Genomic DNA, 27,552 nt, shown 5'->3' with positions numbered 1-27,552 from the left:
TTGCCACTTCCTGTATTTCCAGAAATACTGAAAATGATAAAATGGGCACATTTTTTAGCCGGCAGAGGCAACCCTCGAGCCTTTGGCAGGCCGAAAAAGGCCTCAATCCGGCTGAAAATCAACTGGGAGGTGCAATGCAGGTAGGGCGGTTGGAGGGGAATTGCATGTGCATGCGCAGGGGGCATGGGGGGCTGTGCGTATTACCTTCTGGGTGCGAGCAGGCTGAAAATCAGCTGGGAGGTGCAGTGTAGGTAAGGGGGCGGCGGGAAGGGAACCGTGAGCATGTGCAGGGGGCGTGAGGGGACTGCACGTATTGCCTTCTGGGTGCTGGCACACGAGCGCACGTGCATGCAATTTTTGGCACAGGAGCCCAAAAAGGTTAGCTACCACTGCCTTATGGAATCCTAAGCCTGGAAAGGAACTTGGAGGTCTTCGTATTTAACTCCCTACTATTTTCAGCAATAGTCTGATCACTTTTGTCTGCAACTCCATGTTGCACTGCCTTTCACTCCCCTTTCTCCTTTAGCTGGTAATACCACCATATAAACTAATACATTTATTCTAGCATTGGTAGTTAGGGATTGACAGATTCTCTAGTCTAGACAACATCCTTTGTTCATTACATATATTTTAATGATGAACATTAAATGATGATCATTTTGGAAAGTTCAAACTTGAACCTCTTCCTATAAAAGGTAAATTACCTTTGTATGTTTAATTTTATGTAGTATTATGAATAAATTTCAACAAGAATAAATATTTCAACAAGGTTGTCTTATACATTGTACTAAATCCTACATTACCAAATGAATATTTGCTAATTTTTTTCCTGTGATTTTCTTCATATTTATGACTATTTTGTAATCTCCAAAATTTTGCCTGTAATATTGTGCCAAGCTGATACTTTGAAGGGTGGTCCCATGTCAAGAACTCAAATTTTGTAAGACATAAATGGGTTTGGGATAATTCATAAAGAGATAGACCTTGCTTAACAAATGTCCTATTTAGAAACAGTTCAAAATTACGATGCTCTAGAAAGGTAACTTTGTGACCAGTCCTTGCATTTATAACCATTGCAGCATCCCCACAGTCATGTGGTTATTATTCGGGTGCTTCACAACTGCCTGGCATTTGCAGCTGTCAAATATCCTGTGGTCATTTGATTGTCAATTGTGCATTTTATAGCTGACTTCTAATAAGCAGAACCAATGCTTTTGAAAACTTAAGCTTTATTCTGGAATTCTGATTTCTCTGGTTTGCAAATTGTATTCAACTGCTTAAAATGCATATTTTAGCAAATGCTTTGCCTCAAATTTCTGATTTATCTTATTCATGCACATAAATACATAAGCCACTCATGCATCATCACAAAATCTTCAGAACTGTAAATCCTATAAACTTGAAATTTGACACAGATAACAGATAATCAGAGTTGGTAGGGACCTTGTAGGTCATCTAGTACAACCCCCCACCCAAGCGGGAGACCCTACACCATTTCTGACAAATGACAGTCCAATCTCTTCTTGAAGGTCTCAAGTGATGGCGCTCCCACAACTTCTGAGGGCAAGCTGTTCCATTGGTTAATTGTTCTCACTGTCAGAAAGTTTCTCTTTATATCCAGGTTAAATCTCTCCTTGTTCAGTTTCCATCCATTATTCCTTGTCTGGCCTACAGGCACTTTAGAAAATAGCTTAACCCCTTCCTCTCTGTGGAAGCTCCACAAATATTGGAAGACTGCTATCATGTCTCCCCCAGTCGTTCTCTTTACTAGACTAGCCAAGCCCAGTTCCTGTAACTGTTCTTCATATGTTTTAGTCTCTAGTCCCCTAATCATCCTAGTTGCTCTTCTCTGTACTTTTTCTAGAGTCTCAACATCTTTTTTATAATGTGGTGACCAAAACTGGATGCAGTACTCTAGGTGTGGTCTTATTAAGGCTTTATAGAATGGTATTAGTACCTCCCTTGATGTTGATTGTATCCCTCTGTTAATACAATTTAGGATTGCATTAGCTTTTTTGGCGGCGGCTGCACACTGCTGGCTCATATTTAGCTGGTTGTCCACTAAGACTCCAAGACCCCTCTCACAGTTACTGCTATTGAGCCTGGTTTCACCCAGTCTATATGTGTACCTTTGGTTTTTCTTGTATAAAGTGTAGGACTTTACTTTTCTCTACAATGAATTTCATTTTGTTAGATATGGCCCAGTGTTCTAGTCTGTCAAGATCCATCTGGATCTTAAGCTAACACCCACTTCTTGGGTGTTAGCTATTCCTGCCAGCTTAGTATCATCTGAAAATTTGGTAAGTTCCCCTTCTATTCCCTCATCTAAGTCATTAATGAAGATATTGAAGAGTACTGGGCCTAAGACGGAACCTTGTGGCACCCCACTGCTTACTTCCCTCCATATAGACTTAGACCCATTAAGGACTACTCGTTGAGTACGGGTTGTCAGCCAGTCGCGAGTCCATCTAGTGGTGGTGCTTTCTTTTCCACCTTTTTCTAGCTTACTAAGAAGTAGGTTGTGGTCTACTTTGTAGAATGCCTTGCTGAAATCTAAATATATTATGTCCACAGTATTTTGCTGGTCTACTAATTTAGTCACTTTGGTGAAGAATGAAATAAGATTGGTTTGGCATGATCTGTTCTTAACCAAACCCATGCTGACTGCTAGTTATTACCTTCTAGATGTTGGCAGATCTGTTTTTTTATTATCTTTTCCAGTATCTACCCGGGTATTGATGTTAGGCTGAGTGGTCTATAGTTTCCTGGATCTGTTTTTTCCCCCCTTTTTTGAAGATGGGAACCACATCAGCTTTTTTCCAGTCCTCTGGTAGTTCCCCGGTGCTCCAGGATTTTTGAAAGATATGGTGCAGTGGTTCTGAGATGACCTATGCCAGCTCCTTTATAAAACTCTAGGATGTAATCCATCAGGCCCCGGTGATTTGTGTTCATCAAGATCAGACAGGTGTTCTCTTACTTTTTTTTCTTCTTATTTTAACTTTATTTCTGGTCTGTCTTTTACGGTTATGTTTTTGGTGGGTTGAGCTATAGTTTCTTTTTGCATGAAGACAGATGCAAAGAATGAGTTAAGCAGTTCTGCTTTCTCTCTGTTGCCTGTTACTTCCTTGCCATATTCTCTCCTTAGTGGACAGACTATTTTCTTGATTTTTTTTCTTGTTATTTATATGTTGGAAGAAACTTTTTTTTAATTATCTTTGACTTTTCTTGCAAGTCTTTGTTCGTTCTGAGCCTTTGCTATCCTGACTTCGTCTTTACAGATTCTGGATATCTGCTGATATTCTGTCTTAGTTGTATGTCCTTTCCATTTTTTGTACTTGTCCTTTTTTTCTTTCAATTTTCAGCCATGTTGGTTTCTTCTTGGATTTCTTGTTTTTCTTTCTCAGTAGTGTGTGCTGGTTTGGGCTTCTATGATCATACTTTTCAGAGTTTCCCAAGATTCTTGAGTTGTTTTCCCCTCTAGGATTTTCATCCATGGAATCTTTCCCAAGTTCTCTGTGAGTTTATTAAAATCAGCTCTTTTAAAATCCAGTACTCTGGTGTTATTATGTTCTATTGCTTGTGTTTGTGTTATGTTGAATTCTAGTATGATGTGGTCACTCTCAGCCAAGGTTCCTGCAGTTTCAACTATCACTTCTTCTCTGTTTGTAAGAATTAAGTCCAGTATGGCTGTCCCTCTAATTTCACCCTCTACCTTTTGGACAACACAGTTATCAGCTAGGTTGGTTAGGAATTTATTTGATTTCACACTTGGTGGAGAATTAGTTTTCCAATTGATATCAAGATAATTGAAGTCTCCCATTACTATTGTTGTGTGTTTCTGCATATGTTTGTTAGTTGGCTGGCAAAAAGGACATCTATATTTTCTGCTTGATTGGGTGGTCTATAATATACACCTATGGCCATGTCATTCTTTTTTTCTTTTATATTGACCCCTATGCATTCTAGGAGGTTTTTATCTTTGGTTTCATGCATTTCTGTAGCAATATAGTGGTCTTTTACATATAGTGCAACTCCACCTCATCTTTTATGGTGTCTGTTTTGTTTTGAATAGTTTGTATCCTTCTACCAGTATGTTCCAATCATGGGTTTCATCCCACCAAGTTTCTGTTATTCCAACTATATCATATCTACCTTAATGTATTCGTAGTTCGAGTTTACCCTGTTTGTTCCCCAGACTTTGTGCATTTGTATATAGGCACTTGAGATCTTTATGTCTGACACTGTGTTTACTGTCTACATAATCCGTGTTGTGCCTGTCTGCCCCTACTTTCTTGCCACCTATTTGATTAATGCACATGGTATGGCACTCACTATTAAATGCTTGGTTTTGGTTGACAATAATGTTGATAATCTTACCTGCATAAACATCTATTTTGCATGCACACATATGTTCCTCTTGGCTTCTAGGTGCTCACTAAGAAAGGATTTTTCGAAATGACCATCAGAGCATTAGTATTTTGTATATTATTATTAACATGCTCTGATACTGAGTTCTACTCCCCCTCCCCACCTGAAAAGAAATTGTTCCAAATGCAAAACACAAGCAGAGGAGAGAAGTTTTCATTTCCGTTTTAGTTTCACAGCAGCTAGCAGCTTTAGTACAGAACATTTGAGCTAAGCCATGCCCAGGCTCCTTGCTGTCTCCTTCTCGCTCACATAGCAAATACTGTTTCAGTTTCCAAATAGCCCTCAACTCTCTCACACTGACAGGATGCTAGCCAGATGAATACCGATGGATGCTGGTAGGCAGAGGTAGATTTCCCCCCACCTTATTTTCCTCTCCAAAAACTAAGCCCAACCACATAGTTTTGTAACAAAGCACAGGTATTGAGCTAGTATCTTATGTTGCTGACATGTTTTCTTCAAAGGAGTTTGGAATAATATATATGATTATTCATCTCCCATTTTATCCTGTTACATTGGTTAGGTTGATTGAGTGCAACTACTATACTCATCCAACTGCAAGTCCCATGATCAAAGGAACATTCATGTCTTACAAAAGACTTAAAAATGCCAAAAAAGTCTGGATCAAATGAATCTCAGGTAATAAGATTCTAACTCTTAACTGTAACATAACCTCCTATAGGAAGAAATGTGTAATATCCCTGGTCTACTATGTTGGTGTAGAGATAAAGTAAATGGTCATTATCCATTACCTAGGCAAAGTGGGATGAAACATTATTTTAGTTCTAGTTAGTAAAATAATATTTGGAAGCAGCAAGCAAATCCCATCCAGTGAGATAAAAGAAAGGCGGGCACAGCATAATCAGAGATTTACAACACTTTGTTATTATAGCTTGTTTAAATAAAGTATAGTTCTAGTCTTCCTATCAAGTTGATGTTCTGATCTTTTTTATAGGTATTCCTCAAGTTATGACAGTTGAATCAGCAACCATTCAAAATTACGATTCCTCTAAAAACAGTACTTATGACCCAGTCCTGAAGTAATGTATATTGCAGCACCACAGCGGTCATTTGCCCTTACAACCAACCGCAGAGATGCAGCAACATACCCCCTGCCTATTTTACTCCCATCCTGTCCCGCCAGGTCTCCACAGCCAATGCAGAGCTTGTTTTCTTTGTCTCATCAGGTTGAACTGCAAGTTCCAAATTGATTGGCTGCCACCACTGCCTCTATGCCCCATTCAAACCAGCCAGACAGTTAGACAGCAGCAAGTAGGAGACTGCGGCAGTGCCCAATGGAGCCTGCAGGACACTGGCCTCGTGGCAGAAAAGCTGAAGTCTTTTGTTCAGATGCTAGCAAAATTATTTTCCTTCATGTTCTTACAGCTTCACCAGTATCTTCCACATAGGTCAACATCTTCTGAAACTCTGGAGATCTTTGAAAAGTAAGCAAGCTGTCAGGGTTCCACGTAACACCCCCAACCAAGTAAGAATCTGAGACATGCAATTCCTCAAAGCTGCACTTTATTAGAGATGTCATATTGGCACTTCTGGGAAAACCCGAATCTGAAAGATGGCCTTTAGGGCTGACATAAGCCATGGGAAATGGGATGGGGAGGAAGAAGTGGAATCTGGGAGACTAGCAAAACAGGCTCAGTGGCTATGGAGACCTGGCTGGGCAGAATAGGGAGAGAAGGAATTATGGGGATCCCATGGAATTGTAAGCAATCATGAGATATATCAGTGGGTGCAGTGAGGCCTTGGGTGGTCAGAAGCATGTGGCCTTTGATGGTCTTTCCCATCCTGAAGTACCTCATGTGCACTTAACGACTTGCGCATTTGATGAGCAAATGCATTGGGTAAAGCAGGGAAGCCTCACTTTTCCCTTGTAAAGCCAGGTTAGGATGGGTGATACTCTTCGTTAGCTGCTTAGGACTGAGTCTGTGCAAAAAGCTTATTAGCCTAGCTCCACCCACTCTGGGTGACTTCTCCCGAGTTTCTACTCAGCCCTTAGCAGAGTAGGACGTGTGGTATTGTTTCTCCTGCCTTTGGAAATTTTAGTTCCAAAGGCAGCCTTACAAGGAAATTCTTTGAACAGAAAAAAAGCCTCCTTTTGCCTTTCCTCTTTGAATTTGGCATTCTGCTGCACATCTGACGATTCGGAGCCATCAAACAGCTGAGGACTGCTCCGGTGATCCGGAGCAGCCTGCAGGGAGCCGTTTTCAGCCCTCCAGGGCAAAGATCAGGATTGATCAGCTGGACGGCCATTTGGCGAGGGCAGTGGCTTCCGCCCACTCTACAGAGCCATGGGGCCGTTTTTTTGGAATTCCACAGCAAAGAGGAGCCTGTTTCTTGGCCATTTTCGAAGAGCGTGGGCATTGGTCACATTCTTCACAGAGCCACGGGGTGGATTTCCCCCAGTGAAGCAGGCAGCCGTGTGGTCCGGTGGCTACCTTTTGCAAGATTCTCTGCCTTTGCAGAGCAACAAGTATCCAGGGAGAGCTCAGGATCCTCCCTGGGGAAGAAACAGAAGCCTTGTGTGGATCAGATGGCCATTTTGAAGACTCCTCGTGGCCAGCAGCCATTTTGACAATACAGTTGGCCATTTTGAAGACTCAGATGGCCATTTTGAACAGGCTTCTTCTTCCCACCACTCCTGCGCCTTTTGTCACCACCAGTTGCTGTTCATGCTGTGGAAAACATTGAAGGGTAGGTGCTCGGGTTCCCAACCGGGCCTGGTCTATATTGGTTGCCCTATTAGGCCCAGGGGGGTTAGAGTCCCAGTAGGAAGTGTTAAAAACTTTCTACTGAAGTGGTATAGGGCAGAAGAGAGTGGTGGTCAGTGTGGGGATGGAGAAGATTTCCCTTGAAGTTATTTAATAAATCCCTTCATGTGCTCTCCTCCTAGCACAGGACATTCAGTTCAGCATAAGCTTTGCTGCTTCAAGATGGCTGAATCCCAAGGGAAACTAGAGCTTCTAAAGCTGCCAAGCCTCAAAAGGTTGCTCCTGCTTCTTCTACCAAAGGGAAGCAGCCTGTGAAAAAGGCTTCCAAGGGGGAGGAGAAAGACACTTCCAGGCGCCATCAGGCCATCGAGAAGCAGATAGCCAAGGTGCATCAGGCCTCTTCTCACTCAATGTCTGCACGCCCCACTTCTCCAGCATCACTCATTAGTGAAGTGGATTTGGAGGAGCCTGGACCTTCTTCCAGACCTGGTCCCCTTTTGGGTCCAGGAGAGGTGCTTCTCCCATTTCTTCGGAAGGAGGTAGTCAAGCTGATAATCTTCATGGAGAAGCGGCACTTTGGCAGGAGCATGGGCCCAGTAGACGGGGTGGAACCCTCCTTTCCTTCTATTGCCACTGCAGCCAGACCAACTGAACCTTCTGATTCGGATCTCCCAATTAATTTGCAAATCCTGATAGACGGCAATCAGGAAGGGCATCTCAGAAGGATTGCAGAGAGCGACCCAACATTTGTCTGCTGCTTCTGATTTATCAGAGAGAAGATCCCGGGTTCATGAAATTCTTTTATCAGAAAGAGGCTTCTTTCTCCAGGATCCAGTTTCTGTGTTGGCTGAAGACATTGCTCCTGTTGCCTCAGTGGCTCCATCATAGGTGGGAGAACTGATCGGCCAGAATCTGATATGTCAGCAGATGAAGGCCCTTCACATGAGGTTATGGTGTTGACAGGGTGTTTTAAACACTCCTTGTTTAGTCCCTTGTTGTTCCAGGCTAGGAACAACGCAAATCTGAAACACGCAGATGATGAGGTAGTGGCCACACTTCCTCCTGAGGAGTCAGATGTTCTGTTCAACGAGCCGGAGGTCAGGAAGGAAGGGGTTCCTTTTCCAAAACTGTTCCTAAAGGTAATCAGGAAGCAGCTTGAAGCTCCTGCCACAGGGCCCAGTCCTCTGGCCTCTGACCGCAGGTTCTTTAACGTGGGACCTGAACTTACCAAGATGCTTCAGGTCCCCACGGTGGATGCTGCTGTTGCTGCTTTGGTCTCCTTGTCTGCTCCTTCGGACCCGGAGGAAGTCCTCAAGGCTGAGGAAAAGTGAGTGGAACAGTCACTACAGAGATCTCATCTGGCCACTGCCTGGGCTGTCACGGCTTCTACAATGGCGTCATTCTTTATGAGGACTTCGCTCAAGTGGCTGAAGCAGCTGCGGGATAGAATCCCCTCATCAGATGTACGTGCCCATCAGGACATCAACAAGATCATGGCGACTACAGAATTCACGTCTGATGCCACCCTACATAATGCCATATTTGCCACGAAAGCCATTGCTTCCTCTGTGGCGGCCAGGCACATATGCTGGCTGCACAACTGGCAAGCTGATAGTAGACGTAAATGGAAGTTGGTGTCTGCTCTGGTCCAAATGGAGAAACTCTTCGGTGAGGTCCTCGAGCTTCTTTTAATTGAGACCAAGGATAAAAGAAAAATTCTTCCTTCGCTCCTAAAGAGGGTGGAACATCGGGCTGCTCCTTATTTCAAATGACCTCAGTTCAGAGGAGAGCCAAGTTCCAGTTTCCATCGGCCGTCCAACCCTGTGTATCAATGTCAAGAACCTCCTCCTGATTGCTCAGGCAAGGGCAGCCAGCAGTTTTCTACCAAACAGCCCTTTTGAGGAGGAGGAAGTCGCCTGTACTGTTGCCAGCACTAGTGCACAGTCCATTCCCATTGATGGCCATTTAGCATGGTTTGCGGCCCAATGGGAGGGTATTACTTCAGACGCCTGGGTTCTGTCTACTATTAGATCGGGTCTTTCACTGGAATTCTCCACTCCTCCAAGGTTCTTCATCTCCTGCCCAGTATCTAGAGATGCTGGGAGGCGGAATCTGATGGAGTTGGCTATCCAGCATTTGCTGGAACTCAAGGCCATTCAGGAGGTTCCCCTAAACCAACGGGATGGGATTCTACTCTAGAATTTTCATTATTCCCAAGGCCTCGGGGGGGTGTACAGGTGTTTTAAGATGCACACTCTTTCTTCCATCTTGGAGAGCGTTCGGCAGAGGGACTTCCTCACATCAATAGACTTGATGGAAGCTTATTTGCATATTCCTACTTGTTACTCACATAGGAGGTTTCTTAGTTTTTGTTACCAGGGGTGCCATTTCCAATACAGGGCCCTTCCTTTTGGTTTGTTTTCTGCCCCAGGGTTTTTATCAAAGTCCTGGCGCCTTTAGCTGTGCACCTTCGTACCCTCCCAGTCCATTTACAATGTTATCTGGATGACATTTTAATCATGTCTTCTTTCAGAAGGGTCAGCAGGATCTGCAGGATCCATTAATTTCAGTTCTGCAGCACTTGAGGTTTTCCATTAATGAGAAAAAGAGCCATTTCTTTCCTACTACTCATCTCCTTCATTTGGGGGCCATTACTGACACTAGAGTGTGTCAAGTTTTTCTATTACAGGAAAGACTGGAGGGTCTACAGGGGATGATTAAGGGCATCCAGTGTAAGATGTTCTGTCCCTTTGGCCCTTATTTCTCAACTTTTGGGAAAAATGATTTCCTGTATTGACATTGTTCCCTGGGCCAGGCTCCATGCCATATCCCTGCAGTGGTTCTTGCTACCTTTCCAGAAGTCTGGGTCCAGCCATTCCCCCGGGGAGGTTAGGTTGTCTAAGCATGTTTTACTTTCCTTCCACTGGCTTTCCAGGGCCATGTCCAAAGGTCAATCTTTCAAGCTTGAATCCTGCCTTGTCCTTACTACTGATGCCTCCTTGGCAGGTTGGCGTGTCCATTTAGGTTCCCTCTGGGCTCAAGGTTTATGGTCTGAACAGGAACAGGCTCACAGCATCAATTGGTTAGAGCTTAGAGCTGTTTGTTTGGCCCTGAGGAAGTTTCTCTCCCAGGTGTCTGGCTCTAATGTCCTGGTGATGACTGGCAATGTGGCCACAAAAGCCCATATCAATAGACAAGGAGGTACCAGGTCCCTTTCACTTATGACAAAGGCGGAGTCCGGGGTCAGGTGGGCAGAACGGCACCTTCTGTCAATCAGAGCTGAGCATATCTCTGGATCAGATAATGTACAGGCGGAATTGCTCAGCAGGATGACCATGCTGAATGGCAATTACATCCTTCTCTATTTCATCAAATCTCTTTGTGTTTTGGATTGCCAGTAGTGGATTTGTTTGCCATGTCCCTTAATGCCCACTTGCCCAGATTTTATACTAGATATTTCTCCCAGGGGGCAGAAGGCACAAATGTCTTATGCTCCAGCTGGCCTTCTGGATTACTGTATGCTTTTCCACCTTTGCCACTGATCCCAGCAGTGATTCGAAAGCTCTTGGAGTGTGCCGAAATTATATTGGTGGCTCCTTTCTGCCCTCGCCGGCATTGGTTTGCTGATTTGATGGGCTGGTCAGTGATCCCCCCTTGGCGGATTCCTAAGGAGGATGTCTTTCTTCTCCAGATATCCCTGTCTCATCCGGAGCCCCAGTAGCTGCAACTGGCAGTTTGGCGATTGAGTGGGGCATTTTTAAAAAAACGCCAAACTCTCCAACAAGATTATCCAAACCATTCAGACCTCCAGGCGACCTTCTACAATTCGTATTTATGAAGCTACTTGGCAATCCTTCTCAGCTTGGTGTGTCACATCCAACATCTCACCTTTACAAGCCTCAGTGGCTGCGGTCTGGGAATTTCTACAGGCAGGCCTGGACAAGGGTCTTTCCCTCAACACTCTCCTCAGGCAGGTGTCCACCATCTCATCAGTACTGACTTGTGGAAAGTTAGAATCTTTGACTCAGCACCCTACGGTCTGTAGGTTTCTCAGAGGAGCGATCAACCTTTGTCCTCCTATGATACATAGGTACCCCACTTGTGATCTGACCAAAGTCTTGCAGTCCCTCATGAAACCTACGTTTGAACTGCTTCGACAGTCCAGTCTTCATCTCCTCATCCTAAAAGTGGCATTCCTGGTGGCAGTCACATCTGCGAGGAGAGTTTCAGAGTTGGTCACACACTCAGTTCGTCCTAATCTCTGTCTTTTCCATCCTCATCGGGTGGTTTTAAGGTTGGATGCTGCCTTCATCCCGAAGGTCAACACCTCTTTCCACAGAGCTCAGGAATTGGTCCTTCCGGACTTTTGTCCTCATCTGATCCATGAGTTGGAGAAGACTTGGCACACTTTGGATGTGCGCAGGGCTTTAAAAATATATATTAAACATACTGCTGCATTCCGCAGGATGGGGTCTTTGTTTTGTTCTTTCCAACCTTTCTCTTTGAGGGGTAAGGTGACTTCATCTACACTGAGTAGATGGATCAAGGCTTGCATAGCTCGAGCCTATTCCAGCAGGTCCCTGCCAGTTCCCAGGGGCATCACAGCCCATTCCACTCGTAGTGCGGCTACAACGGTGGCTTGGGCTACGCAGACGTTGGTGGAGGATATCTGCGGGGCAGCCACCTGGACTTCATCTTTGCCTTTCATCCATCACTACTGCCTGGACTCCTTCGATTCAGCAGATGCGGTGTTTGGTAGACAGGTCCTGATATGTACAGAATAACCCTTGAGTAACAAGGATATGCACATGGAAACGTTTATGAGAATAGTTATGAATAATTATCCAGCCACACACAGAAACACTAAATTGAGTTAAAGTTTACTTTAAGAAATAGAACAGTCCAATGAACGGTCTAGGTCATATACGTTTTAACAGTCCAAAGAATATCCAATTACAAAGTCTTACCGGTTGCCTTTGTCATTTACAGTAAACAAAAATATCAAAGTATAAGCACAGCATAAATACAGCAGAGAATCTTAGATAGCAACAGAATGTCAGAGAGACAGAATGTCAGAGAGAGCAAGCTATGATCTCTAGCTCCCTCTTATGGTAATTGCAATATAATCAACCAATCGGAATATAGTATAAATCAATACATTGATTTTGACTTAAAGCTACAAACATACATTGTTGGTTTATATATTGCCAGCCCAACTAATTGGTGTACAGATTCCTAACATTCTCTCCTTTGGGTAGGTCAATATATAATACATCTTTAAACCATAACCATAATTCACAACACTCTTTATGCTTAATTGCACCTTGAGCTTTTGTGAAATGATCTGTAATATTATGTTCAGTCATGCAGGATTCTAACTGAATTAATTTATTTTGAACACACTGTCTAACGTTCAAATATCTTAAATCAGTATGTTTAGACCTTGTTTTAACAGCTAAATTAGTAACCATATTGCAGATTGATTGTCTTCATAAATAATAAACGGATCACGTACAGTAATTCCAGTATCCTTCAACAATTGTTTATAATATATCAATTCTGTACACATTAATGATAAACATGAGAATTCCATCCTATTAAAGCATTACCCAACGTTACCACAATACCTGATGTTGACTTACGAGTCATATCAGTAGCAAAACTTGCATCAGCATATGCAGTTAACACTAATTCATTACTTGGTTCTAAATATAATGAATAATGGATTGTGTGTTTTAACCTAATTATTCGCTTAGCTGCTTGCCAATGCCTTTCATTTGGTTCTGTGTTATACCTAGCCAATTGGTTTACACTGTAAGATATATCTGGTCTAGACCAATTACTCAGATATAATAGACTACCGATTAAGGATTAATACATTTCCTTATCAAACATAGGACATTTAATATCACTATGTGTAAATTCCTTACTCATTGGTGTCTTAGCAGATTTACACAGCTCCATGGTATAGCATTTTAATAATTGGCTAATCTTCTTGGCTTGCAAAATTTTAAAATTTTATTCGTTTTCACTATATCAAGACCCAAATAATGCTTAATTTCCCCTAAATTTCTAATCCTGAACTTTTCTGTAATCTATAAACAATATTATTTGTTTCTTGTTCATTTTTAGTTATAATTGCTATGTCATCCATAAATAACAGTAATAGAGAAATTAAACCATCTTTTTCTCTTTGGAGCAAACAAGGATCAGCTATACCAGCTTCAAAACCTATTGAAACTAATTCCTTTACAATACATTTATTCCATTCATAACCGGATTACTTTAGACCATAAAGACTTTTATTTAATTTCCAATAATGAGTTTTTCCATCATCCTTTAAACCTAATGGCTTTTTCATATAAATGGTATGTTGTAAAGGTACATGTAGATATGCAATTTCAACATCTACATGGTTTATTTTACATTTATTCTTAGCTGCCCAAACTAATGCTGCTCTCAATGTATTTGCTCTCAGACTAGGTGCAAACACTTCATCATAGTCCTTATCTGACTGAGCAAATCCTTGAGCAACTAATCTTGCTTTATGGGTAATAGTCCCATCCACACCAGTCTTTATCTTATACACCCATTTGCAACCTATTGCACGCTCACCTGGTGGTAACTTTACATCCTCATACACCTCTAAATCCTTTAACGATTTGAACTCCCTATTAATAGCTTCCTGCCAAGCTACCTGATCCTTTGTAGGATACAGTTTTATTTCATTGAAGTTGGAAGGTTCTGTATTAACCTGACATACAATGCTTGCTTGAAATCTGTCAGGTAGACGTCTCACCCCAGTTGACCTCCTAGGCAACTCAGTACATGTTGTTGGCATGTCCTCTTCCTTTACCTCCCCTATCAAATCCTCGTCTTCTACAGTCTTAGAGGGTTCATCTATTGATGATTCCTCTATTGAGGATTCCTTCACTATCTTATCATCAATATTATTATCATCAGGATTATCGGTAAACAATGGAGTCTCAACAACACCACTGTCCTGTTCCTTATTATATTCCTGTTCAAGCTTTCTCCAGCCAACATGCTCCAGAAATTTAGCATTTGCACTGCAATATACATTAGTAGTACCTGGCTCCCAAAATCTAAACAATCTATGATTAGCTTCATAACCTACAAAATATAATTGTCTTGCTCTATGTTGTCCCTTTTGCCTTACATGCGTGAGAATATGAACCCATGCTGGGGTTCCAAATGTATGTAAATAATTGAGATCTGGCTTTTTTCCATTCCAGTGAGTGAATGGTAATTCACCAGTCGTTGAATTCACTACATGATTCAAAACATGGTTAGCACACATTATTGCTTCACCCCAAAGTTCCTCTGACAAACCAGAATCTGAAATCATTGTCCTAACCATAGCCTGTAATGTTTGTCCTCTACGTTCAATATATGAGTTATGTTGTAGTCTATAAGGAGCAGAACGCTTATGTTCAATGCCAGCTTTCTGTAACATGGCTTCAAGTTTTCTATTGGTAAATTCAGTACCATTATCTGTTACTAAGCTAATAACTTCCTGTTTCTTTTTCCTTTCAGCAAATTTTAGCCAGTTTACAAAATGCTGGTATATTTCTGTCTTCGTTTTCATTAAATAATAGAAACCATATCTGGAAAAATGATCAATTATACTTAATATGTAACAGGCTTCACCTAAACTAGGTTTCTTAGGTCCAATAATATCAGCAAAAACAACCTCTAATGGTTCACTTGTTTTGAATCCATTTACCCTATTTGCAGGAGTTACCTTGCTTTTTTCTTGATTGCAAGCATTGCAATTTAAATACTTTGTACAAGGTTTTAATTTTATACCATTAGATAACTCAACAGTTTTCTTTAGCATTTTGAAATTTATATGTCCCATACGTCTATGGAGCAGATGAATACCTTCATCATGAGGCTTTTTATTCTCATAAACTAAGTTAGTATTAATTAATGGATTATCATGTATAATAAACAAACCATTATCCAATCTTGCAGTAACGCTTTTACCCTGTTTTTCAATTAAACATTTATCTCCCTGAAAGGTTACAACAAATCCTGCTTTTACCATTGCTCTTACAGATAGCAAGTTAAATATCAGTCTAGGTACATATAACATCGGTAAACGTTCATTAATACATGAACAATATGCAGTACCTTCTCCATATGCTCTCAGTTTCCATCCATTAGCTAATGATACATGCTGTTTTCTCTTTGTCATGTTAACAAACCTCTCTTTACTTTTAATTATACACTGCAATACTCCACCGTCAACTATCCATATATCATGGTTTACAGTTGTAGTTGTACTTGATATGGCTAAACTAACATCTTTATAAGCTCTCTGTATATTAATAGCATTCTGTTTCTTACCCGTTTTACAGTATCTGGCTATATGACCTTTAGCCCCACAAGAAAAACATTTCCTAACAATATAGGCAGTTGAAGAGTTTTTTCCCCCCTGTGGTTGTCTTTCTCTCAGTTGATTTCTATCTTGCCTTCTTCTTGCTCTTCTAACAGTCTTCCAGTTATGCCAGTCAATGTAAGTTCATCTCTGTTTAAAACTTCCAGTGAAGACACATAATCATCATAAGTTTTATCCAAAGAAGAAAGAATGATGTAAACTTGATGCAACTCCGAGAAAATCAGCTCCTTTACTTGTAGCTCTTGTAAAGTCCTTTTCATAAACTCCAAATGAGCTAACATATTGCTACCTTTTATAAGACAGGCTCTAAACATATTCAGCATGAATATGGACTAGCTGCTGATCACTCAGTGTCAGTCCAATTATACTAAGAGCCTTTTCATTATCCCGGTTAAAGTCAGCTATTTTCTTTTTATCTTCATCATTCAATGGGTCCCAAGCTGTTACATCCGGTGGACTATTAACTACAGTCCATAATCCATCTTTACGCAGAAGTAGGCTGCACTTCATAGACCAGGAAACATAGTTTGTTCCATCCAACCGGGTTATCTGGGATATACTGGAAGAAGATAAACAATTTTATAAAATTTGGGACCTTTTCTATCAATGGTTAGATAATAAAATATAATAATAGAATACTTAGAATTTTAGAAAATAATGAATATATAAAGATGTATTTCTTTTTTTGTTATTATATCTATAAAATGTTTCTAGGATAGATTTGGGGATGATTATATGAATTGTTATAAAATAAACTAAGTAAATTATAGTTATCTCGCAAAGTATCAATGAACAAAATTATAGTCAAATGACTGATTAATAGTAATACTAGGGTATTCAATTTCTGATTGATAATATGAGTTATTATGCAATGTAACTGCAATTGAGACTATGAAATCGATGCACAAAAAATTTGTAAACCAACTGGTTGACTGTTCTTGTGCCATTGGTAGTTTAACAATAAACCGCAATCAGCTGTCTGAATATGAAACTGTATATATTCACACTGATTCTCAATATCTCTCTGGGCCCATAACCAATGTTATGATATGTACAGAATAATCCTTGAGTAACAAGGATATGCACATGAAAATGTTTATGAGAATAGTTATGAATAATTATCCAGCCACACACAGATACACTAAATTTCCTTGTTAGGCAAGACAGGTCAGCCCCACCCTAGGGGTAGATTCCTTTCATGGGACCCGGAGTGGTAGTGGTCCTGCAAATATTCTTGTTTTCCTTTTTCTTTTCTTAGAGGCAATCCGATCTGTCGCACTGACTTCACAGAAACTGGGGAGGAGTCACCCAGAGTGGGCAGAGTTAGGCTTATAAACCTTTTGCACAGACTCAATCCTAAGCAGCTAACGAAGAGTATCACCCATCCTGACCTGTCTTGCCTAACAAGGAAAAGTGGTGTTCAGGTAAACAGTGCCCAGTTCATTTAACATGATTCAATCAATGAATCCTCAGGTTATGAATGTAATTGGCAGGCTCTATTACATTCATAACTCAAGGATTACTTGTACAAAGTGGATCTCACAGTTGGTGCTAAAATATCTAGTAATCTTTCATCACACTTAGTTGCTTTGTTATTTTTAGGACTTATTTGCTGTGTTATTTTTAGGAAAAGTCCCACTCTTTGAATTTCTCTTCTCCCCCTCCCCTTCCTCTGTATTAGACAGCAGGAAGAGAGATAGTAAGATGGCCCTAGTGGCTGACAGGTTGAGTCTGATTCACTGCTTGAGTATTAAGATAATCATGCTAATTAGTTAGTAAGTAATGAAATCATATGCTGATACTGTAACTGAACTTTCTGAGTATCAACTTGTTCACTATGAACCTGTTTCCTGTTACCTTACTACATTGTTGGATACATTCTAAAATGTATTTTTTCTAAACTGCTTTTCTCATCTCAGCTATTCTGGTATGAAATTTAAGTATAGTAGCTTCATTCATGATTATTGTCTTAATCTATTTTCCACAGTCTTTTGTGCTTGTTCTCAAACATGATGGGTTATTTAAAATAAAATTGTGTTTTATGACACTTGTTGTTAAATTGTTTCTAGAGCATAGTGATAAATCTGTTGAAGATATCAATTTTGAACTGCTACTTATGTGGATTTTAAAATCCTACTTTAGCTTGTATCTCAGTTATAAAACATTTTATGCAGTATTATTGGTAGATATACTATATGTCAGTCATATATTTTCCCATGTCACAGTCTGTGTTAATGATAAACTTTTGAAATATATCCGTTCTTTGTTTGCATTTTAATATAAGGGTTTGTTTTTGTTTACCCTTTACATGCAGTAATTTAAAAGATTAAGCCAACTCTTCATCTGTTCTCTGTGGGAACATTTTGTGTCTTTCTATAATACAGCTATTAGAGGACTAAATGGATTCATGTGACTAGAAGTTGTCTTGATTGGGTTAGAATTAAATACATCCTTTCAAGCCAAACAATCTCTCCACCCCCCCACTCCTTACATAGTCTTTTGTGCTTGTTGGCTCAATCATTGGATTTAATGATTGGATGGATGAATTGAGACTTGTGGGAATTTAAAATAGAACTAGGCTTTCCCACTCTTAAAGTGGGAAAGAGGATGTCTTGATTACAGGGTTTAATGGTGGTAAAGGAAAGCTTATAGAATTGTTTCTGATTACTGACAGGCTCATATCCAAAATCTTTAAGTGTGTAATCCAATCAAAAATCTGTAGTGGTATACTCATAGGTTAACAACGTTTTTGACAATTAAATGTTGATCTTCACATAATATTTATAACACTAATGCAGGGCTACTAGCAGCATTGCGGTATAAAAAGAGAATATTGATGTATATCCTGCTAGATGGCAGCATCTAATTTACCTTGAATGATCTTTAAAGCTAAGCAGAATCAGTTTTTGTGCTGGGATAAGAAATTTCAAAAAAAAATAACAGGTTAGATTGGAATTTTTTTAAAAAGCAGTGGCAGAAATTTTCAAAACAAAAATTATTGCTCAGGCATGGGATGTGCAAGAGTTTGGGGGCCATATTTACCTCTTGAACTGCAGGTTCTACATCACTATTATGTACCTAAACTCCATGATTAACAAAATAAAAATTTAGGGTTATCTTAAGAGAATTGTAACAATTAAAATATTCATTTATTTAAAAAGAGAACTATTTAAAGGGGAGGGGAGTGATATCTAGGGTGAACAGAATAGTTTAAACCAGGGATATCAAAATCAAGGCCTGGGGGCTGGATGTGCTTAGATCTGGCCCACGAGCCTACCCTGGAAACAGTGAAAAGGCACCTGACTCCTACCACCTGTTTACCACACCTGGGGGCGATCATAGATACCTTATTATGTGAAGTTTATTATGCGAACACCTTGTCCACACTCGCTCAGACCCCCAAGGTCAAACACAACCCTGATAGAATCAACTTTGACACCTCTGGTTTAAACAGAGGTCTAAAACATACTACAATTTGTGCTTCCTAGTGGTCCCCAGAAAAGTTCCATACTTTGAATAATTGTCACTTACAAACTGTAATATATTTTCAACAGTTGTCCAGATCTGCATTTGGAAAATGTTAATTATTTGTTGAATATTTTTTGTGCTAACAAGATGATCCTGAACTTGGTTATGTAGCTAATGTGTTGAACTTGGCTACATAGCTAATATACTGTTAGTATATTTAATATATTAGATATGTATCAATTGTTGTGGCACCAATTGTGGTGTATTTTGAATGAGTTATATGTATTGCTGACTACCCAGTCAGCATGATTAATAGATGCAGTTTCTGGATAATGCACAAAGGTAACTGCATAAAATGTTATTTTGCAATCTGTAAACACAGTATCACAATGATATGCTACCACTATTTAGGAAATACCATATTTGGTATAATAAAACAAAGGTACTATAAAATGTCCTGCAAAAGTCACTTGTAACTCTAATGATAGTAATGAACTTTGGCTCACCCCAAATAATTTACCTATTTTTTTCTAAGGGAATCAATCCAAGGTAGAACAGAAATAAATCAATTGCCTTCTTTGCTTTAGATGTCACAAGGAAAGAGCTGGGTGTTTTCTGTGTACATCCTTGTCCTTAAAATCCTAAATATAATCTCTAGAAACTTCATCTATATGTTAAATATATTGCACAACATATAGTAATAGCTTGTGGTACTATCTACAAGAGATTAATCAGGATTGATCTTAATAGGACCTGGTTTCTGCAAGGAAAGTTTGATGCCATGAAACCAAATTTTACCACATAGTGATGTGACCATGAAAAAGGTCATTTTTCACAACCCCTGTATATAGATTTGATTGAAAATATACTCTGATCTATTCACTGTCTGATGATAGCATGGGCGTTGATGGAATGAAATAAAAGCAAAAAATCTTAATAAATAATCATATAATTCAAGTACAGGTTTCATATTATCAGTAGGATTAAATGGGGTCCTAGTTTTGGAGAGCTTGAAGGACATTGGTACTCTTTTGTGGATTTCAATATTTCTATACTTAAAGTAAAAAATGTAAAACATCATAAAAGGGAAAACAAAATTTCCATGTCAAATGAATACATCCAGGCTAAAACCAAAATGAACAAAAGACTATTTTTTTGTTGTTTCTGCCTGTACCATAAAATGTGTGCTTACTTGCAGTTGTGTGCATTGGGTGTCATTTTAATTTTTAATAAAGAAATGCTTTGGTTAAAATCATGTTATAACATGTAGTATGCAGTAATATGGATGTGATTATAATCAAACTACTGTGTCCTCACAATATCCAATCTCTTAAATTTGCTCATGAAAGTTCTTAGGCAAATGATAAACAGAAGCTTAATTTAACAACATAGAAGATTTGTGTCATGCATCTAAAATCATAAAGTAATTACCTAATCATTTAATAGAGTTTGAAATGTATACATTTATAAAATTTCATCTTCATTTTAAAACTACTTAAGCTAAAATCCTCAGTTTGAAAAATTATTTTTTGGCTAAGTAAAAATTGCTTTGCATTGCTAGATTTACAGCTTGATTAGAAACTGAAGCAGTATTTAAGTACAATGTATTTTTTTTTTTTTTCTAATTCAACTATTCAACTACAAAAAAGTTTGTGAAATATTTCCTGGCATACCCCCCCTCTCTCCCTCCCCCCCCCCACCGTGTTACAACTAATATAAAATTGGGGTAAGTAATTCCAACTATTATAAAAATAATGTGTGTGAAAAGAAGATTTTAAAATGTTACCCAGAATTAAAATAAACTTCCCCTTGTATTTATTCAGAGGAGGGAGACAGATTAACAGGAACTCTTTTAAATGGAATTAAATTAAATTAAATTAAATTGGTATAACTACTGTAATCATGACGTTATGCTGTGTTTTAAGTATCCGCCCTATTTAAAATATCCTGCTAAGAGGAGGCATATTTTTACCTTGAATATAAACCCTGGTTGATACTTAGGAGCCTTGTCCTGCTTTGCAGTTCTGTCAATGAGTTTTACCAGGAGTTGCTCTGTAAGTTACAGGACATTTCACTTTGCTTGGGATCTTAGTTCCTGAGGTGTGACTGCTGAATATGATAGGGTATCTATTTTAGACATTAGGAATGTATTTGTGACTAGCAAGGCATAGTTTCTGAAAGAATTAACTTGGCATCTTTTTCAAACAGCTTAGAAGTACCAAGTGAGTTTATATGTATTTTTAATTTTTAACAAAATGAATTCAAATTTTATAAAATGCATATATTTATTTTTTACTGAATTAGAATAAAAAATGAATCTTTTGCATGATTTCAGTTTTATATTGGGGATAAAATGTTTTTTCTGATAAATATTTTAAGGTTCTTTTTAATAAGGAAAAGAAATTAAAATAGTTAAATTCTGACAAATGTTAAGTTCCTTTCCCTGGTAAAGAAAGAATTATTTTCCCCGGGAAATGCTGATGTGTTTATCTCATAAATTGTATCTTTTGTGTGTGTATCTGTCATATTCAACTATTCTCTCTATCTCTCTCTGAGTGTGTGTATTATCCCGAAGGCTTGCAATTAATATGTTGATATATGCGATCATTATGAATAGTATTTATTATTATTATTATAAACTTAGTTCCAAAAGATTGACAAAATTTATTCAGTAATATAGTACTAAAAAGACTTAGAAATTTCTAAAAACATTTCTATAAGTCCAGACAAAAGCTGAGTACATTGAGGATTTAATTATTAAAGGTATAGTTAGGGCTAATAGTCAAAAGTTATTATGCATGATAGATTGGATGTTATTTCTGATAATTTATGTTTCTACCTGCTGCTTCTGAGTAACAGAAATACTTTTTAGTTGATACCTAAGGGCAATTATACAGAGAGATCTATGGTTATTATAAGGTAAAAAGTAAGACAACATAGATTTATCAATTGGCAGGAGTTGTCCCTAGATAATTAGACTATCAATAATATTCAAATGTTCAGTAGCTTAATTTTTCTTATGGGAGAAGGCCCTGTTCTTTCAGGATAAAATGCTTTTAAGTTAATATTGAAAGGACTGGAGTTCTCCATCATGGAATTTCTTTGTGGGCATGATGGAACATGTATCTTTTAAAATCTTGCAAAGCACTTATAAAGTTATTCATCTGCTTCCTGTAAACAAACTGCATAACTCAGCAGGATTTAGCCTGAAATTTTCTCAAATAAAATTTGAAGGATAACAATTGCAATTTGTTTATAGTTGTTGATTTTCTTTTGAATACAATATTTACTGACAACTGCCTTTCCATGAATTCTGATCTTGCCTCTATAAACATCTTGCATGACTGAGCACCTTTACCTCCGATACTATCTTTGTCTTGACGATGCCTTTTCAAGGTTGAAAAGATAAAATCAACTCTAGGTTTGCCTGGGTTAAAATTTTACATTTCCTGAATTTTTAAAATTTCTGGTTTTTAAAAAACATCCATTTAATAAAAAGGAAATTTTAATTTGTCTGCTGTATTTTTTTCTAAAACTACTGAGACCTGGTGCATACTTAATGTTTTCCAATCTTAAAGATTATTTGCCTGAATAGTGCTTAAAATATAGTGCTTTGTTAAAAAGTCAAGTCTGTATCAGACACTTTATAATCTGAATAGAGCTAGCCCTCAACTTATGACTACAATTGAGTCCAAAATTTATGTTAAGTGAGATATTTGTAAAATGAGTTTTGCCCTATTTTATGACATTTCTAGCCAAAGTTAAGTGAATCATTGCAGTTCTTAAGTTAGTAACATGGTTGTTAATTGAATTGAATTGATTTTGCTTGTCAGAAAGACACAAAAGAGGATCACATGACCCCAGCACACTGCAACTGGCATAAATATGAACCAATTGCATCCAAATTTTGATTACATGACCATAGGGATGCTGCAACGGTCATAAGTACAAAAAAATGGTCATAAATCACTTTTTTTAGTGCTGTTGTAACTTTGAACAGTCGCTTGTAAGTTGAGGACTACCTGTAGTGGGGGAATTGACTGTGAAGTTATATCATACTGTTAAATGTAGCATTGATACAAATATGGAGCCAGTATTCCTGGTAATACTTCCTCCATCTTTCTTTTGTTTAAATCTGTAAAGGACTTTGGAAGGCTATTTGTAATAGAAATAAATATAGTAATAGCTCTTTTTTAATTTGCGTGTTCTAAATGTGCTTAATTAAAATGTGTTTTTCATAAAGTCAAATTAAGTTGTTTGCTGCACTAACTTAACCAGAGGAACTTGGTGGACAAAATGTACATTTTACATTCATACATAATTTTACAATAGTTCCAATAACATGAAAACAAACTTGAGAAAAAAATGTTTTTTTCCCCCAAAATTTTTATTAATTTTTAAAAAACAAACATACAGACCAAACACAAAACATAAAACATCTTTTTTGAAAGCAGCTTGATCCCGGGTTACATCTCTTCGTACAGACATAAATTCAAATTCATGCTCACTTTTATATACCATTCCATATCTTATTACCATTCTAGATTTTCTTTATAGCTTCTCCCCTCTTTTCACTCTCTTAATTCTATTTTATTTATTTCATCTCAATTTAAATCATTACACTTATATCCTTTGTCTGTTCTGTTTCAACTGTCTATTATCTTTTCTCATTAACACAAAATTTCTCCTGTAATCACTGATTGGAGTATGACGCCTTTATATCTTTCCCCTAAATTTAACACTTAATATAATACATAACTTTCATTCGGATTCTGCTTAGTACATTCTAAAGCTACACACTATATTTTTAAAAAAGAAAAAAATTATAAACATATAATATAATTAAAACAACAATCCATACCAGTTAAACTCTATCGTTAAAATTAATATTCATTTAAATCTTAAACATTTTACACATTTCTTTTCAAATAAGTATCATGCTTCTATGGAACCCTTATAAATTTTGCGTAGTTACTTCCCCCATTTCACTTATATTTTAAAACATTATGTAATTAAAATGTTCCCATTCCTTTTTAATTCAGTTCTCTCATATTTCATTTCATTTATTTTGTTCAAAAAAGAAAAAGTTTCATTAATTACATTGAATATTTTATCCCATTTTATAATCATTATTTCTAATACAAATACAACAATACAGTCTGTATGTACCTTTGCAGAATCTCTTTTTCAGTTATATTTTTACCCATTATCTCTAAATAAATCCTGTTTCTTTACGTCTTATTTCAAACCCTTGTAGCTTCTCTTCCCTTCCCTCTTCCCTTCCTTGTAGCTTCTCTTCCCTTCCTTCCTCCCTTGCTTCTTCACGCCCTTTTTACCCCCTTGTCTCTCCATCTCCATTTCCCTCTTCTGTATTCCTCTTTTCTGTTGCTTTCTGACATTATATCCACTTTTCACCTTATTTCTCCCTTTTTTGGTTGTTTTTTTAGGTCTTAAATTCTCCATTCTCTTCCCCTCTTTCCCCTTTCTTCCCCAGATAAAGTTACTTGTTCATTAAAGATGGCTTCTTCTTTGTCCCAATCTTCTTGTTGTAGTTTTTCATAGGTAGAAATCGCCAAAAAAAGTTGAAAACGGAGCCAAAAGAGTCCTTCCCTTGTTCCTCTTCTTTATATTTTTTTAAATTCAATTTTCAGTTCATCCACAAGTGATGCTATTATAAAAAAGATTTTTAAACAACCACCCAAGTATTTTTAATCATTAAAATATAATTTCCAAAAGTCCCAAAGTCACCAAGTAGTCCAAATACACACAAGCTGTTTCATTTAACACTTTTCTCTTTTTTCACTTTCTCTTCCTGGGATTACAATTCAGTTACAAAGTTCCAATTAAAATGTATCTTTTAGAAGTCTTGTTACAATTTAACTTTCGATTCTTTTAAATTCCAAGCAATCTCCTCCAGCCAAATCTTACTCTTTATTCTTTTCCTCTCCCTTCCCACTTGCAGCGAAAAAAAAGTTTTTTCAATGTTCAGAAATCTTTATTATCCCCTTGGCTTTGATTTTCAGTTTAATTACCTGCTGATGCCAAAGCGGGTTTTTCCGATTTCTCATTCATCTACTGTCACCGTAAAGAAGGAGAGTGACAAAAAACAAACTTTCCCTTTTCACTTTCATTCGCTGCTTCCACATCTTCCTTGGGAACGATGAATCTTTTTTGAGGTTTAAATTCCAGGATATCTTGAATGTTGCTTCTTATCCCAGTCAGCCAAAACTTTCACTTCTTAGCTTCCTCCTGCACATTCTTTTCCAGATGAGTGCTTCTTTGAGGCGGCCATTTCTGACTGCCGCTCTCCCGCCTTCAGAAAAGGGAGTTAAGCCAGCTGAGGAGGGGAGGTGCGGACTCCCCTCAAAACCCTGCCGGGTCTCCCCTATCTTCAGCCACCTCTACAGGGTGACTTTATCCCCGAAGCCGGCTGGCTCAGGCACTCCAGCGGCGAGCGCAAGCAGAAACCGTGCATGATCGCGGATTCCTGCTGCCGCCGAAGCCCAGCAAACTGGAAGTCCAGAAAAAAAATGAAAAAAATTATTTTTAATGCTTAATGAAACCATTTTTGTGAACTCACTATAAAGTTTCCAAAAATATAGAAATACATAATGGAGTAATATTTCATAGTATAAATTGCTTTGTTTAGACATAAGTTAAGTTTTGGATTGAAAAGAAGAATTAAAAGAAAAATTGGTGAGTAACTGGGGAGGCAAAATGCTTTTATTTTGAAAATGTTGAAAATGGTGCTATCTTAGAAGGATTGTGGTAATGGGAATTGGTAAATATTTTAAAAAATGAAGTAACATTACCAAAGATTACATTTGAGGACTACTTAGCTTATGAGATGAGATTTGAAGGAGTGCTAGAGGAAGAGAAAAGGGGGATAGATGTACACTTCAAGTTGTAAGGAAGGTAGGGTAGAAATTCTCAGCAGCATTGATGATGTTATTTAATTAGGCAGTGAAATGCCTGCTAGCAAATAACCAAGCTTGGAAAACACCAAGGACTCCAATGGGGGAGAGGGAATTCATTTTGTGTCATTTATATTCTGCTATACGCTGCTTTGAGGGTCTCCCTATTACATCATAAAGCTGAGTCTGCCGTATAAAAGGCCAGCCTCTAGCCAGGTCCCCCAGCTTTGACTCAGCTTCTAGTCAAAACAAGCTTCGTGTCTTGGAAGCAGAGTTAAGGATCATAGCTAGCACTTAGCTGGAAAAGGTTGCAGATTTGATCTCAAGCCTCTGATACACAGCTGCTCCGAGGCTAAAAGTTTCACTTCTGGGTTTATCTCTTCACTCGGGGCTCTTAGACCCTATAGAGTGACAAAGGCCCTCCAACAATTTCATCAAGGTTGCAGGTTTGATCTCAAGCCTCTGACACATAGCTGCTCTGAGGCTAAAAGTTTCACTCCTGGATTTCTCTCTTCGCTCGGGGCTCTTAGAGCCTATAGAGCGACAAAGGCCCTCCAACAATTTCTCCTCTTGCAGGCAGCCATTTTATTACCTCAGCACAAAGCATGAGGCTGGTGGCCATTTTAATTGGCCAGAAGCGTCGGTTTGTCTTATCCTGCGGCAATATTCTGAGAGAACTATCCCAGTGAGATCAGGGGACACATATTGAGGGTTGCTTCCAGCACCCCTTGTGTACCCCTGGTTTGATCATGGAGGCCTCCAAGCAGACAGAAGCCTCTGGATTAGAGGCACACGCATCCCTGGCCCAGAAGGGGGAAAAAAAAGGAAGAGACAGCGTGGCCAGTAAGCTCAAAGGGAAGCAGTGGCAAAAATCAGGGCCAAAGCCTTCGCTCCAAAGAAAGTTTCCCAACTGAATTAAAGGTTGAAAAAAGGAGGCATGCTGCGCTCAAGAGGCAGTTTGCTAAAACTCTGGACCAAATGAGGGGATGTTTGCAGCAGGCTTTCCTTCCAATGGAAGCACAGGTTGGCCAGGGAAGAGGGAGTCCACTCTTCTTCCTTCTCCTATACCCAAACTTGGTCTCCTATGGTAACAGAGGAGGAAGGGGGTCCCCAAGACCTTGGCAAATCAGAACCCCATTTTCTTCAGGCCCCTACAATTCCACCTCCCAACCAGACTACTCAGGGTAGCATTAGACATAGGCCCGAAGCTACCTTCACCCCCATTGCTGCTGGCCTACATCCCAGAGAAGCCCACTCAGGCAGTGGTTCCTCTGACATTTCCCTAGTAGTCTCTTCTGCCATTCAATGAGGATTAGCACAGGGCTTCCAACATCTCTTTCACCCTTTGGGGAGTGAACAAGATTGGTTTCCCAATCCCTCTTTGGGGCCCCTCCTAAACACAGGGAATACCCTAGACCTCAAGAGGTTGATAGGCCCTTTACTCAATCTGATTGGGGGGATTATGGGGAAAGGGATTACTCCCCTCAGAGCATAGCCACTCTCTGGGTCAGAGGAAGAAGAGGGTGAGATCAGAGATCCATATATGTTTGAGGCAGAAAGTTTCCTCCAGGACCAGCCACCCCATGGAGGTCTT

At 38.9% G+C, this 27,552-nt stretch overlaps 1 protein-coding gene across 18 annotated transcripts in view; it reads left to right on the top strand.

Annotated features, from left to right (window-relative positions):
- Positions 1-27,552, top strand: part of SLC20A2 (solute carrier family 20 member 2) — a 94,874-nt gene that overhangs the window by 22,551 nt on the left and 44,771 nt on the right. The window contains exon 1 of one of the 18 annotated variants that reach the window (XM_087945810.1): positions 16,757-17,000. The exons of 12 other annotated variants lie outside the window; for them this stretch is intronic. The gene's annotated coding sequence lies outside the window, so the exon portion shown is untranslated. Of the gene's footprint in view, positions 1-16,756; positions 17,001-21,005; positions 21,099-21,125; positions 21,267-27,552 lie in introns of those variants that run through there. 5 more of the 18 variants (XM_087945811.1, XM_087945803.1, XM_087945800.1 and 2 more) reach the window with 5 other exon arrangements.

Source organism: Notechis scutatus, chromosome Z (assembly GCF_049901735.1).
Source record: "Notechis scutatus isolate UNSWTSFEM ecotype Mainland chromosome Z, rNotScu1.2, whole genome shotgun sequence".
In the NCBI taxonomy this organism is placed as follows: Eukaryota; Metazoa; Chordata; class Lepidosauria; order Squamata; family Elapidae; genus Notechis; species Notechis scutatus.
Note: the sequence above shows the minus strand (reverse complement) of the source record. Positions and strands in the feature narration are given on the sequence as shown.